This window comes from Manis javanica, chromosome 13, assembly GCF_040802235.1.
Source record: "Manis javanica isolate MJ-LG chromosome 13, MJ_LKY, whole genome shotgun sequence".
Taxonomy (NCBI): domain Eukaryota; kingdom Metazoa; phylum Chordata; class Mammalia; order Pholidota; family Manidae; genus Manis; species Manis javanica.
The window spans coordinates 73,521,048-73,534,330 of NC_133168.1; the positions used below are offsets into that span (position 1 = coordinate 73,521,048).

Consider the following 13,283-nt stretch of genomic DNA (forward strand, 5'->3'; position numbering starts at 1 on the left):
AATGAACAACTGAATTGTTTCTCTGTAACATATCACATGATTTGTTGATGTTGTCACTGAGTTGACCAAACTTAAAGCCAACACTTCTAAACTCCAGTTTGCAAAAGGGCTCCTCAGGATATTTACAAAGCTCCAGCTTCCTGGGCCCATTTCAGAAATTCCGGGGCTGCGGAAGGGGGCGGGCCCAGGAGGCTGCCTGTCAACAGGACCCTCCCGGGCCGGCACAGGGTCTCCCAAACACAAGGGCCCCCATGTACGCATAGCTCTGGTGAGAGTGAGTAAAGTGTGAGTGTGACTACACACACCCCACACACATCTACACACAAACCACACACATCTACACACACATTCACACACATATGCCCAGACACTTCCCCCCACACCATACACACACACACACCACACCCACGTCCACACACCCCACACACATCTACACACAAACCATACACATACACGACAGACACTCCCACACACATACACACACACCACACATATACCACACACACCACACATACACCACACACTTACTCACACACCCTTCTTCAATCAGTTTTGACCAAGTTGCTTGGCCATTTCTACCCTTAAAATATGGTGGCAAATGTTATGATAATTGGTTACTTTGGTCCCTGTGCCCAGACAGACGTGCTGGAGTGCTTTGTCACTGTGGCTATTCTAACCCTGGAGACTTGGCCTCGAGACCACAGGGAACTCAGGTGCCGGGTTGGTAGCCAGGAGAGTCAAGGACACAGGACATGGGGGGAGCAGCTGGAGAGGATGGCCACCGGAAGGTTTGGCCCCACCGCCTCCCACACACGGGGTCTGGAGTCAGGGGGACGCCAGCACCGTTGGGCTTGCCCCCCATCCGCAGGTGCAAAGCAACTAGAGGACAGTGTGGCTGCGGTAGGCAGTGGGGACCAGTGGTGCCCAGCACCCCAGACCCACAACACCCACATGGTCCTTTTGAGTGGCACCTGAGACAAGACACTCACTGTCCATGGCAGACGCATGGCCCCACCACCTCATCCCCTCCCACCGGCCAGGCGTGGGGCCAGCTCTGCCTAGAGAGTCCTGCTTGGCATGTGCCACCTTGGGGTAAGAGGGCTTCAGGAACCCTCCCTTCCTGCAGTGGGTCCTGCAGGGGAGGGCGTGCGGCAGGTGTCACAGAACCCAGCCCAGGTCTATGAACACCGCATATATGTCTGTGGGCTTGGAGTGCCACGAGGGGAGTGATGAGGGGAATAAACCTAAAAATATATATTTAAAAAGTTCCTTAGGTGGGAAGCAGGGGTGACATGAAAATAAGATTGGAAATACTGATTTTATTAATTCAGTGGATTCCCATGGCATTCCTCTGAGGGGGGTACCACTTGAACCTTCATTTATTAAATAAGAAAACATCGACACGAAAGGTTTAAGAAACTCACCCAAGGTCCTGGGTCTAGGGAGCAAAACAGCCCAGACTCTAGCCCTCCAGCCACCCTCAGCCAGGGGGTGCCTACAGGGAGCGGCCAGGGACAGCGGAGGCCGGAGTCCATGCCCCAGGGCACTGGCTGGCATCCCTGAGCTCACCTCCCGCTTTGCCTTCCCAGTGTTGTTCTTCCTTCCCTCTTACCCTTGCAAGACGTGAGTCTACATCGTGGAAGAAAAGAACAGAGAGCCCACAAGCAGGGATACAAACAGCACAGTGGCCACTGTCTTACCCATGTCACCTCCTCAGTGACAAGGACATAGGGATACAGATATTTACACACACACACACACAGAAAAAATGAAATCATTCACCAGCATGAAGAAAGTTATCTTCCTGCTTCAGTCCCACATTCCCACTGCCTCTCCTTGAGCTTCAGTGACTTTGCCGTTTTTCAACTGCTGTCTTGATTTTTGTTCCTAGCATGAGGGGAGGAGGTATTTTAATTTGAGTTGCTTCTTAACTCTGTTTCTTTTCTTCTCTTCTGGGAAGGCTTCCTGCATAAACAATCTCTCTTAAAGTTCATTTCCAGGGGCTTGTTTTTCTTTAAAAAAAAAAAAGTCTACAGATTTTTCTCTGCAGACTTAACGTCTGAAACACACCCAGTTCCCGCTCCTGAATAGTTTCCTCTGTACGTTTCTCCATGTGGGTTTTATTCCAGATGGAGCCAGCATTGCCACAGGCCAGACAGGGTCCTTTCGGGGCCCATCCTAGAGGCCAGGGGTGTCTCTGCAGGTTACAGACACAGAGAGAAAGCACGTTCCCCATCCGGACTCTTGTCAGAGCTCTCTCCTTTTCAAAACGAAAGATGTTCTTACAGGGTTCCCTTCCTACCAAAGCCTGTCCTGGCTTCTCTGCTGCAGACTTGACAACATCCACCACACCATGCATTGTCACCAGATAAAGCCCTTGACCTCATGGCGCTCAGCCACTGCATGCCCGCTGCTGTCCACTGACTTCTCTTACCTTTGGTCTGACCCATCAGAACTGGGCAGGCTCATGTCAGCAAGAAAATGAACCTGAAATGTGGGATGTATTAAGCTCAAGCTGGGAGACTGGAAGGAATGAGCTTCGTTTGCTTAAGGCAGCTTAGTTGCACCTGATATTAATAAATGAAACGAAGGCTGAATGGTATTTAAAGACAACCGTACAAATTGGAACCTGCTCATCCAGTCAACAGGACAAGAAGAAAATCCAGAGGTTGGCCATCAACAAACTGAACAAGTTCAGCCAGTCGTTTCAGTTTTCTTCCTGTAAGATATTCATGGGAACCTGATTTCCGGAGGCTCTCCATGAGTTTTCACTTCTTGCATTGAACTTGTGTTTCCTTTGCATTGTGACAGAAAGTTTCACTGCACCATTGATCAGAAGAAGGAACAAGGCATCTCAGTCACAACTGGGTCGAGTGTGAATTTTGCTTCCTGATAAAAATGTTTGAGACTCCAAAAAATCTATATAAAAACCATATTCATCAAAATAACAATAACTAACAGTTTTTGAGTACTGGCTAGGTACTGGGCTAAGTGCGTTCCATTATCTCATTTACCCTCACCAAGCTTCATCATATATGTGATTTCCATTTTATGGAAAACTGAGACCCAGAGAGGCCCTAGAACTTGCCCAGGTTACATACCTAGAAGCTGGTGACAGGAATTCAACCCCAGCCTGGCAGCTGACTCTGTGACCTGTGCTCTTATTTCCTAAGGTTATTAACTAACACCCAGTTACCCAGGATCTGATCATCTGGTGGGGGGGGGGGGGGGGTTTGTTCCAACTTTATTTAGCTGCAATTAACATATGAGTTTAAAGTGTACAAAGTGTTGATTTGATACACGTACAGGTTGTAAAATGATCACTACCACAACGTTAGCTTATACCTTCATAACTAATATAATTACTGTTTATATTTTTGTGGTGAGAACATTAATGATCTACTCTCTTAACAACTTTCAAGTATATAATACAGTATTATTAGCTGTGCATCAGATTCCCAGGACTTATTTACCTTACAACTAGAAGTTTGTCTCCTTTAGCCAGCATCTCATTTCCCTCCACTCCCACCTCCTGGAAACCATCCACTCCACTCTGTTTCTACAAGTTCACCCGTCTTAGATTCCATGTGTAAGTTATAGCATACACTATGTGTCTTTGTCTGACTTACGACACTTAGCATAATGCCCTCGAGGTCAGTCCATGTTGTCATAAATGGCAGGATTTCCTTCTTTCTTATGGCTGAATAATATTTCATTAGGTATATACAATACACATCTTCTTTATCCATTCATCTGTTGACAGACACTTAGGTTGTTTCCAAGTCTCAGCTATTGTGAGTAATGCTGCAATAAACATGAGGGTGCAGGTATTTCTTCAAGATCCTGATTTCATTTCCTTTGGATACATCCCAGCTATTGGCTTTTCTTGTGTGAGTAGCACATGTCAGTGGTCTGCACAAAGCAGAGGCAATAAAATCAGCCATGTTACCATTTCCAATGGAAAGGTCAAAGGCAGCAAAGCATGAGGCCTCAGGCTGTTAGAAATTTATAATCCATTTGCAGAGACAAGACTAACAATTAAACTACATTACAATTCAAGGTAATGTATAATCTTCACTGAAATCATATCATGTTTTACCAGTGCTCAGACTTTTGTCATAAAAAGACCAACATGAGTGACCCCCCCTACCCCCTGCCCAGTGCCCAAATCTCCAGCATGGTCAAGTCAGTGTGGCTGCTGCATAGAAGCTTCTATTCAGCATATCAGAATCTTCAGAACTCCAGGGTGACAGTGGGGATTAGAGGGGACAGAGGGCACACGGGCAGGGCAATGAGGGGTCAAAGGTCAGGCGACAAACATGAAGTACCCCGGTTACTCCCAACTTCCCTCTGGTCATGCCCCCATCCTTGAATGCCTTTGCCACCACAGCACTGCTCCCTTTCCTTGTTGAGGAAAAAGAAGTGCGAGAGAAGAGAATAGAAAGAAAGAAATGAGAAAAGTATTGAGGAAAAGATGAAAAAGATAGTTGCCTGAAATACAAAAGGCTCTAAATGGTCTTTGCACTGCTGAAGGCGAAGAAGTGAAATAAAACTACCGAAAGAAACCCATTCACGCTTAGCAATTTCAAGCAACAGCTTTATAATACTTGCTTTTATGGAGAAGAGAAACAGGCAGAAGGAAATGAATGGATATTCCAAGGAATGTAATATAAGGACATCATGTAATGAGGGCTAGTATGCTTTCTGATGATAGGAAGATGTGCAAGATTAATCCATTTGACCTCTTATTATTCCTAACAGGATTCTCAACATGGGATGTGTGGACCTCATGGGGACCCCTAAACCTGAAAATTTTGTGAATTATTAAGTTTCTGTGATTTTCCTGGGGAATGGTTCCAGGGTTCTGTCAGCATCTCAAGAGATTTCCCAACCCTGCAGATTAAGGCAGATGCATCTCAGGAGCTCTAGCTTTAAAGTTCTTGTTTGGCAGGCAATTATGAATCTTTCCCCAGAGTACTTTCCCCCAAAGGATAAAACAGTGATTTTATCATACTTTCCAGAAGCCCAGATATTGTATAGAGTCCTTCCCACGTCCTTTAATCATTTCTCTTCTGATAAGGTTTCAAGTTTTATCACTGGATTCCAGTTGCTTCTAAGTATGCACTAGTCTGTCAATTTCTTTCTCAACATAGGGAGCCCACAAAGCAAGCATTGTGCTCAGAGGTAAGTGACCAGTAGAGTACAAGAGGGTCATCAGCCTTGCTCTGGAAATTGTACTTCTGCTGATACAGCCTAAGATCGCATGAACTTTGTGAGAAATACACAACCTTTTTGTCTGGCATCAAGTCTTTCTGACACAGGATTTCTAAATCTTTTCCTGTGTGCTGACTCTGAGCTCAGTCACTTTCCATGTCTCCCACACTTAGGCAGTTGATTTGGAGAATACAAAGGGCCAGAATGTTATGTTTATCACTTTTATGCTGGATTCAGAAATTGTTCAGCATATCAACATATTTTAGCATCCTGATTTCTCATCACTGTAACAGCTATCCAGCTTCATGCCACTCATGGGCATATTTATCACGTTCTCAATGGCCTAGCCAAGTCCCTGGTTTCACGTGGACCAGGAGAAGGACACCGTGGACGAGCACCTCCTCTTACTAACGCTGGTTTAGGCTGATCGATCAATCCACTTGAGGTAGAAAATGTCCAACCAGTTGTCCATCCAGCTGACTATTCTAGGATCTAGACCACAGTTCTCTGTCTTGGCAATTTGAATATCACAAAATTATTTCTTAAGGAACATGCTGGGTAGGGGAGGGAGCAAGTGGAAGAAGATGGTCAAAAGGTATAAACTCCCAGTTGTGTTATGTAAGTACTAGGAATGTAAATTACATGAGGACTCTAGTTACCGCTGCTGTATACTATATAGGAAAGGTAAGAGACTCAATCCTAAGGGTTCTCAACACAAGGAAAGAAATTGTTTTCTTTTCCTTTTTATTGTATCTATATGAGATGATAGATGCTAACTATACTATTTCACAATATAGGTAAGTCAAACAGTTATGCTGTTCACCTTAAACTTATACAGTGATGTATGTCAATTATATCTCAATAAAAATAAAAATAAAGTTACTCGCTGAAACATACTCTGCTTACATATCGTATTACTAGATATTCCAATTTTCTCATGAAAACTATTGTAGAAGGCAGATTTGCTCAGTAATTAGCACTGCTTGGGGATGGAATGGGTGCTCCAGATGGTGGTGAGCTGTCATTGAAAGTTTTCTAATGTCTAATGGATCATAGATCAGGAATAAAATAAGAAAGGTTCAGGTATCAGCAAGAATTTGAAATCCGACATCTGTGTGGTGACTCGCAGTTCTGAAATGGTTTGACTGTAGACAACTCCTAGTGGGTAAAGAAATTGTATGAACAAATGATAGCTTCTGGTGCAGCTTAATTCAGGACCCAGAATGTCTTTATGTCTCTCTGCTCTGTTTTCTTGCGTATTAGTTTTACTCTCCGCCTCTCACAACCTTGTAGTCAGGTGGATACAGCATCTGACTGAGCCTGAGTGCTCAGGTCACCAAGCCCAGAGAGGTAATTATTATCTGTATTCCAGCATTCCTAGCAAACAGCTGAGGCTTTGCATCAATTAGATTGGACTCAGACACATCCATCCTACAGCAATCACTGTAGCCAAAGAGATGAGACAGATTGTTCTGATTATCTATTGCCACAGAGCAAATCACCCAGAATTTAGGAACTAAAACAACAATCATCTCATTATTCTCATGGTTTTCTGGTTTAGGGATTTGGGTGAGCTGAGCTGGGTGGCTCTGGCTTGGGGCCTCTGGTGGGTTTGCACTCAGATGGTACTGGGCACTGGGAGCACACTTCTTTCATCATGTAGTCTTGGGGCCTCTCCGAGTGGTCTCTCCAGTTCTGCATCCTGGGGGGCTACTTGCCTGGCAGTGTCTCAGGAGAACAAAGCGTACGTGTTTGGCATTTTTATGGCCTAGCCTCAGAAATCACATAGTGTCATTTTACCCTATCTGTCGGTTGAAACACAGAAACCCACCCAGGTCTAAGAGAAGGGAACAGACTCTATCTCCTGAAGGAAGAATGGCAAGGTTCTAGAACATTCTAGAAGAGCAGCCATCTTTGGAAAACTTAATCTGCCACGTACACAGAAGAGCATTATCCAATCAAAACCCAGTCCTGAGCTGAGAAACCCATAGCTGACAGTCCCAAAAATAAGCCTGGGTGTTTTTGATGAAGAAGGACATGGATGGTGGGGGTGGGGCCAGCACGATACCTCACTTCTGAGTGACGTGGGTGCCAAAGGACAGGTGAGGAAGGAAAGAGGTACTGTTTTCTACCCACCTGGATGTTTTAATGTGTATTTCTACAATTACATTATCATATGACTTAAATTTTGCAGAAAATATATTGTTAGCCAAAACTAAACATACAAGTTTGATTTTTTAAAAGATGACACAATTAACATCTCATTAATGAGATCCACTAACTTAGAAGCAATATGACAATAGGCTGAATTTTCTTTGTGCTGTTTATAAATAGATCAATGGTGCTAACAAAGGTGAAAGCCAGGAAGCTATTTTGGGAAGCATAGCAAACAGTTTTCATGTTGTTGAAGGGCAACATTACAAATATTTCTGAGAATCTTTTTATGGACCCTTGAGTTGGCAAAAGTTCTTTCCTATCCTCATCCTGTTATAATATTGTTAAATTCAAGTAAAAAGTTAGTGAATACAGGCAAAATGTGGAGAAAATAAAGCTCTATTTCTTTTAAAGTAGTCAATAGCTCAGTATTTTTATGCTTTTGCCAAAGTGACTATTGACCCTCTCCTAATTAGTCAGGCTTTATATTGTTTTCTAATTGGAGTAAATGTCTCCCAAAGAAATATAAATTTATATTTCTAATATAAAATTTTTTATGGATAATAGCTTAATTATCACATTCTTGCTGTGAACTTTCCTCTCTTGCTAAAATGCATTGGAAAACTTATTAAAATGAAAACTGTCTACGCTCTTACCCTGAGGGTGGCCAGCTCCAGAGCTGGTGACGACTGCAGACTGCATGCGGGTGTTTCTCTGCACCTGTGGCCTGCCAGGACCGTAGGGTGGGCTGCGCGCGGCGCTGTGTGTGCAGGAGAGATGCTGCTGCTCCCTGCATCTGCTGCCCAGTTCCATGGCTCTCCTGTTTGGTTATGGCTCCGAGACTCCCGAGCAGCTTTCCTGGCTCAAAGGCTACACAACGAAGGAACCAGCTCAAAAGTTCGGTATTTAAGCAATGGCTTATCATTCAGGCTGTGTGAGTTTTAACAGCAGGCTTGCCTAATTCCTTTTTTTTAATCATATTGACTAAACTGGCCTATTATTTTAGCATTATATTGAATTGGTGGGGGGTCCACAAAAACCTCCCATTCTTAATTTCTTGCTAGATACACTTATTCTTAAACATGTGACTTTGCCTAGAAGCAGTATTCTGCCAGCTTTTACCAGCACAGCGTGTGCCCAACCTGCAAAGGATAAGGAAAGGCCCAGGCCTTGAGAGCTGGCCTGATCTCTCCTGCTCTCTGTCCAGTGTCAGGGGAGAGGCCAGCCCTGTGCTCTGTGCCCTCCACACACTCCAACGCTCTGGGGTGTGTACAGACCACTCAGCCTGTCAACAAGAACACCCCACCCAGGTGAGCTTCTGACCTTCTGACCTTCCCAGCCACCCTAGAGTTCCTCCACCTCCTCAAAATAATGTGCATACAGCACGGCGACCATGTAAACACATCCTTACCTGCCCACCAGAGGCTTTTCAGGCAGGACAGGGGCAGAGCGCAGTGGCTGCTGTGCTGGGGGTGGGTCAGCCCTGAGCTCCTGTCCCTGCACCTGCCTGATTATGGCTCTACCTTGTGCAGGCCAGGCACTGCTGCTTGCAAAAGGCTGTCATATTCATGGACATGCTTGAACTTTACAGAGATCGTAAGAGATTGGCAGGATCAGAACTATGTTCCCATTTCACAGGTGAAAGAGTTGAGGCTCATCAAGGTTAAATGATTCATCCCAAGGTAACCAGCTCAGAAATGGCAGTGGCAGGCCTCAAACCCAGTTCTCTCCATTATGCCAGAACTGTTCCAAGGGTCCCAGTGGCTCCTGGTGCTTCACTAATCCTAGGCTGAGGACCACCTTTGCTCCTCAGGAAGGTGGTTGGAGATTGTATATTACGAACCTTAGCCCCGGAGCAATTTCAAAATTTAATCAAATAAAGTACTACTGAGGCCATAGGTCTAGCAGACAGAAACTTGCATGTGGAATGAGATCATGAGGCCTCAGGTTTGTGCCCTGCTGAAGATCACATGTGTGAGCCTGGCCAATGATTCATTCATTCATTCACCCAACATTTTTTCAATACCTTCCATGTACTAGGCACAGGGTCAGACTCTGAGGAAACGATGTGTCACCTGCAAGCAGGTGGCTCGTGGTCTCATGTGAGCGACAGACCGACATCACACAATGGGCAGAAGCATTCGACGAGGCCCCCGACATGTTCAGATGAAGGAGTCAGGTGAGATGATCTCCAGGGCCTCTTTCTGGCTCCACTCCTCTGTCCTGTAGTCATCCGCCAAGCAGGAGTCTCATGATTCTGTGGGGTGAGAAACATGAGAAACGGAACCTCACAGGTAATCCAGATACTCCCCCTAAGCCTTCCATTAAAATACCAGGATTGAACAATTTATATTTCATCTTTCATCTCCCTGTTCTAAATGAAGAAGGCTGATAAAGACAGGGAAATGGCTCAAAATCAGGAGTCAGAAGGGAAACTGGAAGCCACTTGGGACTCAAATGGCAAGTCACAGCATGGTCACCAAGGCTCAGAACGGTGGGACCGATAGTAACGGCCCTGGGCTCAAGGCCATGTCCTCGTCATGCTCCCCGCTCATCTTGTCGGCCACAGCTTTGTCTCTCTGCTTTGTCTCCTGGAAAGAATGAATCATAATTTTTGAATAGGCTCTAAATCCCACCCCTATCCACACACATGTACACATACCAGAAAATTGAAGGGAATCCAGACAGGGGACCTGACCCCATCCATCCCTAAACCCTGACGTTCAGTGGAGAGAGCCGGCAGCACCAAGAAGCAAGACAGCAGAAGGTTGTGGCTGGGAAGCAGGGCCACCAGGTGGGCCCCTGACCCTGGCAAGCATGTGAGCTGTCCCCACACACAGTGCCCCACTGTCCCCAGGCCAGCAGGCCACGGGGGGTGGGGGCCGGAGCTGGAGCAGCTAGCAGCCAGAGAGCAGCAGGTGAGGACACTTCCCTCTGGACTGTAGGAGGGAGTCTCAGTCTCCCTTTGGTCCCACAAGGATTTGAAGTCTTGTTCAAGGCCTCCAAATCTAGGTTCCCCAAATAACAAGGAATCTGGTGATTGACAGCTCACAGGGAACCACTTGAGCCGCTAGTGCTGGGGGCTACATCACTGGGGTAACATTCACGTTCACCTGACAAGGGCTTCCCCCGCACCCACTGCCTTAACCATATGTTTCTCATGTTTTGACATCTGGGGCCTTGCTGACTGTGGGGGCCTGCCCGTCCTGGAGTTGGCTTATTCCTAGAAGTAGTAAATCCCTAGGCATAGCCTCTGAGCATGCCTTTCATGTACAAACCAACGGAAGCAGAGCCTGTGCCCCCCCCACCTCCTCCCTTGGCCCCCTCCCTCAGGGCCACCATCCCCCTGACCTGACCACCCAGGGCCCCATGCCAGGCACCCGGACAGCTCCTTCACTCCAGAGGCCCCTGGCACCATTCAGATTCATCGATGTAAAGCCAGCTTACCCTGCCTCGCCCATTCCTTCTGAGGAAACTGTAATAAAGGCTCTGTCCTTGTCTGCCCTGTGCTCCCTCTGCCTCAGGCCTGACCTTGGTGCTTCCCCATGTGACCTTTTGTGGCATCTTGATCTATGAAGGTAACAGACTATCTTTTCAATGGCGATCATCTCCTGACCTAAATAATGATAAAGCCTACATTTTAAAACACCCAGCCCACTTTCTCACGGATGATCTCAGACAGAACAACCCTTCCTGACCATCTCCCCTAGCTAGCTCACACACAGCTGCTAAGATCACGGCCGCTGATTCGTCTTATCCACGTGGAGTTGTAACGGGACCTGGCTAGTCAGAGCACCACGAAGGAACAGGTGCGCGCCGGGAGCTCCCGGCCTGGCGAGTGGAGAGTGCTCATCCCAGCCTAGCTCTGAGCGTGATTATGGCAAAGCCACTTCTGAGTGTCCCCAGGTCACCTCTGAGTGACCGGACCACCCCTGCTAAATTGTCTGCCATTTATTTGAGCAGAACCCCTCTACCTTATGAACTCCAGCTCTGGGAATGGGAGGCCTTTCAAAACCGCACCAATTCCTCAGGTGCACGGCAGCAATTCCAGCAGAAGCCGCCGCCACTGCCACTGGAGTGTCCCGAGAGGTCAGGAAGCCCCTGGAGAGAGGACTCATCCCACCTGCACATACAGACGGGAAGACAAGCTGCCCAGGAGTGGTGTCAAGGGAGCTGAAGAGAAAAGGCAATTGTCTGCCTGGATCCGTCTCTGGTCCAGGACCCCGCGGACTTGGCACTTAGCTGCAATCCCTGAGGAGAGGGGGTTATAGGAAAACCAAAAATGAGTTGCTTTCTCTTAGAACTCATGCAACTGCAGCATCCGGGGCAGCAAGACTGACAGAACACAACAGAACACTAACAAACCTTGACCTCTGGGTAAGGGTATGTGTAGGGTTGAAGGGACTGACACCTCACCTGCAGCAGACTCTGAAATGCGTAAGAACTGGAAGAGGGACTGATGAACGGGCAGATGGAAAGAGGAAGAAAGTGGGGAGGCCAAGTGGTGTTGGGTGGGCCTGTCCTGAGCTCCCTGGAGCCCCGGCCCTGGCTGTCATCTGGGGAACTGCGTGGACACCCTGACTCCTGCGTTAAGTAGGCCACAGCAACACTGGTGTCCGATGGAAATGCATAGCATTTGGGAGCTACTCTACACATTCATTCTGACCAGGAAATTTCAAACTCTAAACTGTAATTACATTTGCAGTTCTTAAAGCTTACTCTCCCTTTTGTAAAATACTGTTTTCTCTGGGATGGCGAGTTCATATTGCTTAACAAACATTTAGCAAAAGACAGAAAACATTTCAAATTAAATGTTGTCAAAGTTCTCCCCCTGACCCACAGCCATAATATCATCTCTCTTTTCAGTGATGAGTTGATTCCTATCCGAGGAAGCCCCACGATCCATTAAACTCCCCAAAACTAGGTCTTAGTCACTGCATCACTGAGAAGCCATGTTTTAAATATGGAATGGAGCATGAAGGGGTGTATTCTGCTAAATTACTGCCACATCATCCCAGTTTTCTCTGCCAGCAGGAGTAAATGACAAGCAGTGGACCCCAAGACAGTCCTTTGCTCCACTCCTAATCCATAAGCAGAGCAGCTCTGGCAGTTTATGGAGCCATCAGAAAAATTTCCAGATATTAAATACTCTGCCAGCTTCTCAAGGCCAAGTGTGAATGACTCAGGAACATTAATTGAATCATCCCCACATGGAACCAAGCTTTAAAACATGAAAAAACATGTATGACTGACATCTAAAAATTAGAGGCCAAGATATGGAAGACTAATTCCTTTACATGCCTCAGAGACAAGGTAGTGCCATCTTAATTCCTAAACTGCAATAGGTCCCCTAAACTTCACAACACTCAGCCCCTTTCCCCTTTGCAAACCCTGTGAGAGACAGCTGGGGGTGGGGGCATCAGCAGCAGGCAAATAGGCTCTCCCCAGCTGGTGCCAACGATCTGCCACGCACAAGTTCCTGTCTCAGCTTCTACCCTGACATAAACCTCTGTAGGGTGTCTGGGCTTAGGGTTGAGACAGACAAATGGGGAAGAGGGAGAGGAGATGAAATGGGGGGGCAGGCAGACAGGACAGCATCCTGTGCTTCTGGTGACAGGAAGTGCCACGGGGTAGGAGCTGCGGCTCCTAGAGGTCCAGGCAGGAACTTGGTGGAGAGAATGCAACAAGGTCACAAACCATGCCTCCCACTGTATTTTAGCCAACTGAACACAGGCAGGCTGTCAACGTCTGCTGGCAAGTTCTGGAACAGACTTCCCCAGAAGGTGGATGTAATGGTCAATACCTGTGCTAAGAGTTCTACTGGCCTTTCCAGGTGTGAGACACTATCCCTCTCACCGTACCCCTTCAGTCCAACAACATCAGTTTGCTACAGATGGTCAATATTCCACAATTAG

At 46.7% G+C, this 13,283-nt stretch overlaps 1 long non-coding RNA gene across 2 annotated transcripts; it reads right to left on the bottom strand.

The window, feature by feature from the left end:
* Positions 1-1,275: 1,275 nt before the first annotated feature.
* On the bottom strand, positions 1,276-9,636 carry LOC140845837 (uncharacterized). 2 transcript variants are annotated; one of them, XR_012124741.1, is made up of 3 exons: positions 9,444-9,636; positions 8,025-8,238; positions 1,276-3,912 (listed from the first exon to the last, which is right to left on the bottom strand). It is a non-coding gene; the product is annotated as an uncharacterized lncRNA (long non-coding RNA). The 2 variants fall into 2 exon arrangements; XR_012124742.1 differs by having other exon boundaries at positions 9,395-9,636.
* Positions 9,637-13,283: the final 3,647 nt, after the last annotated feature.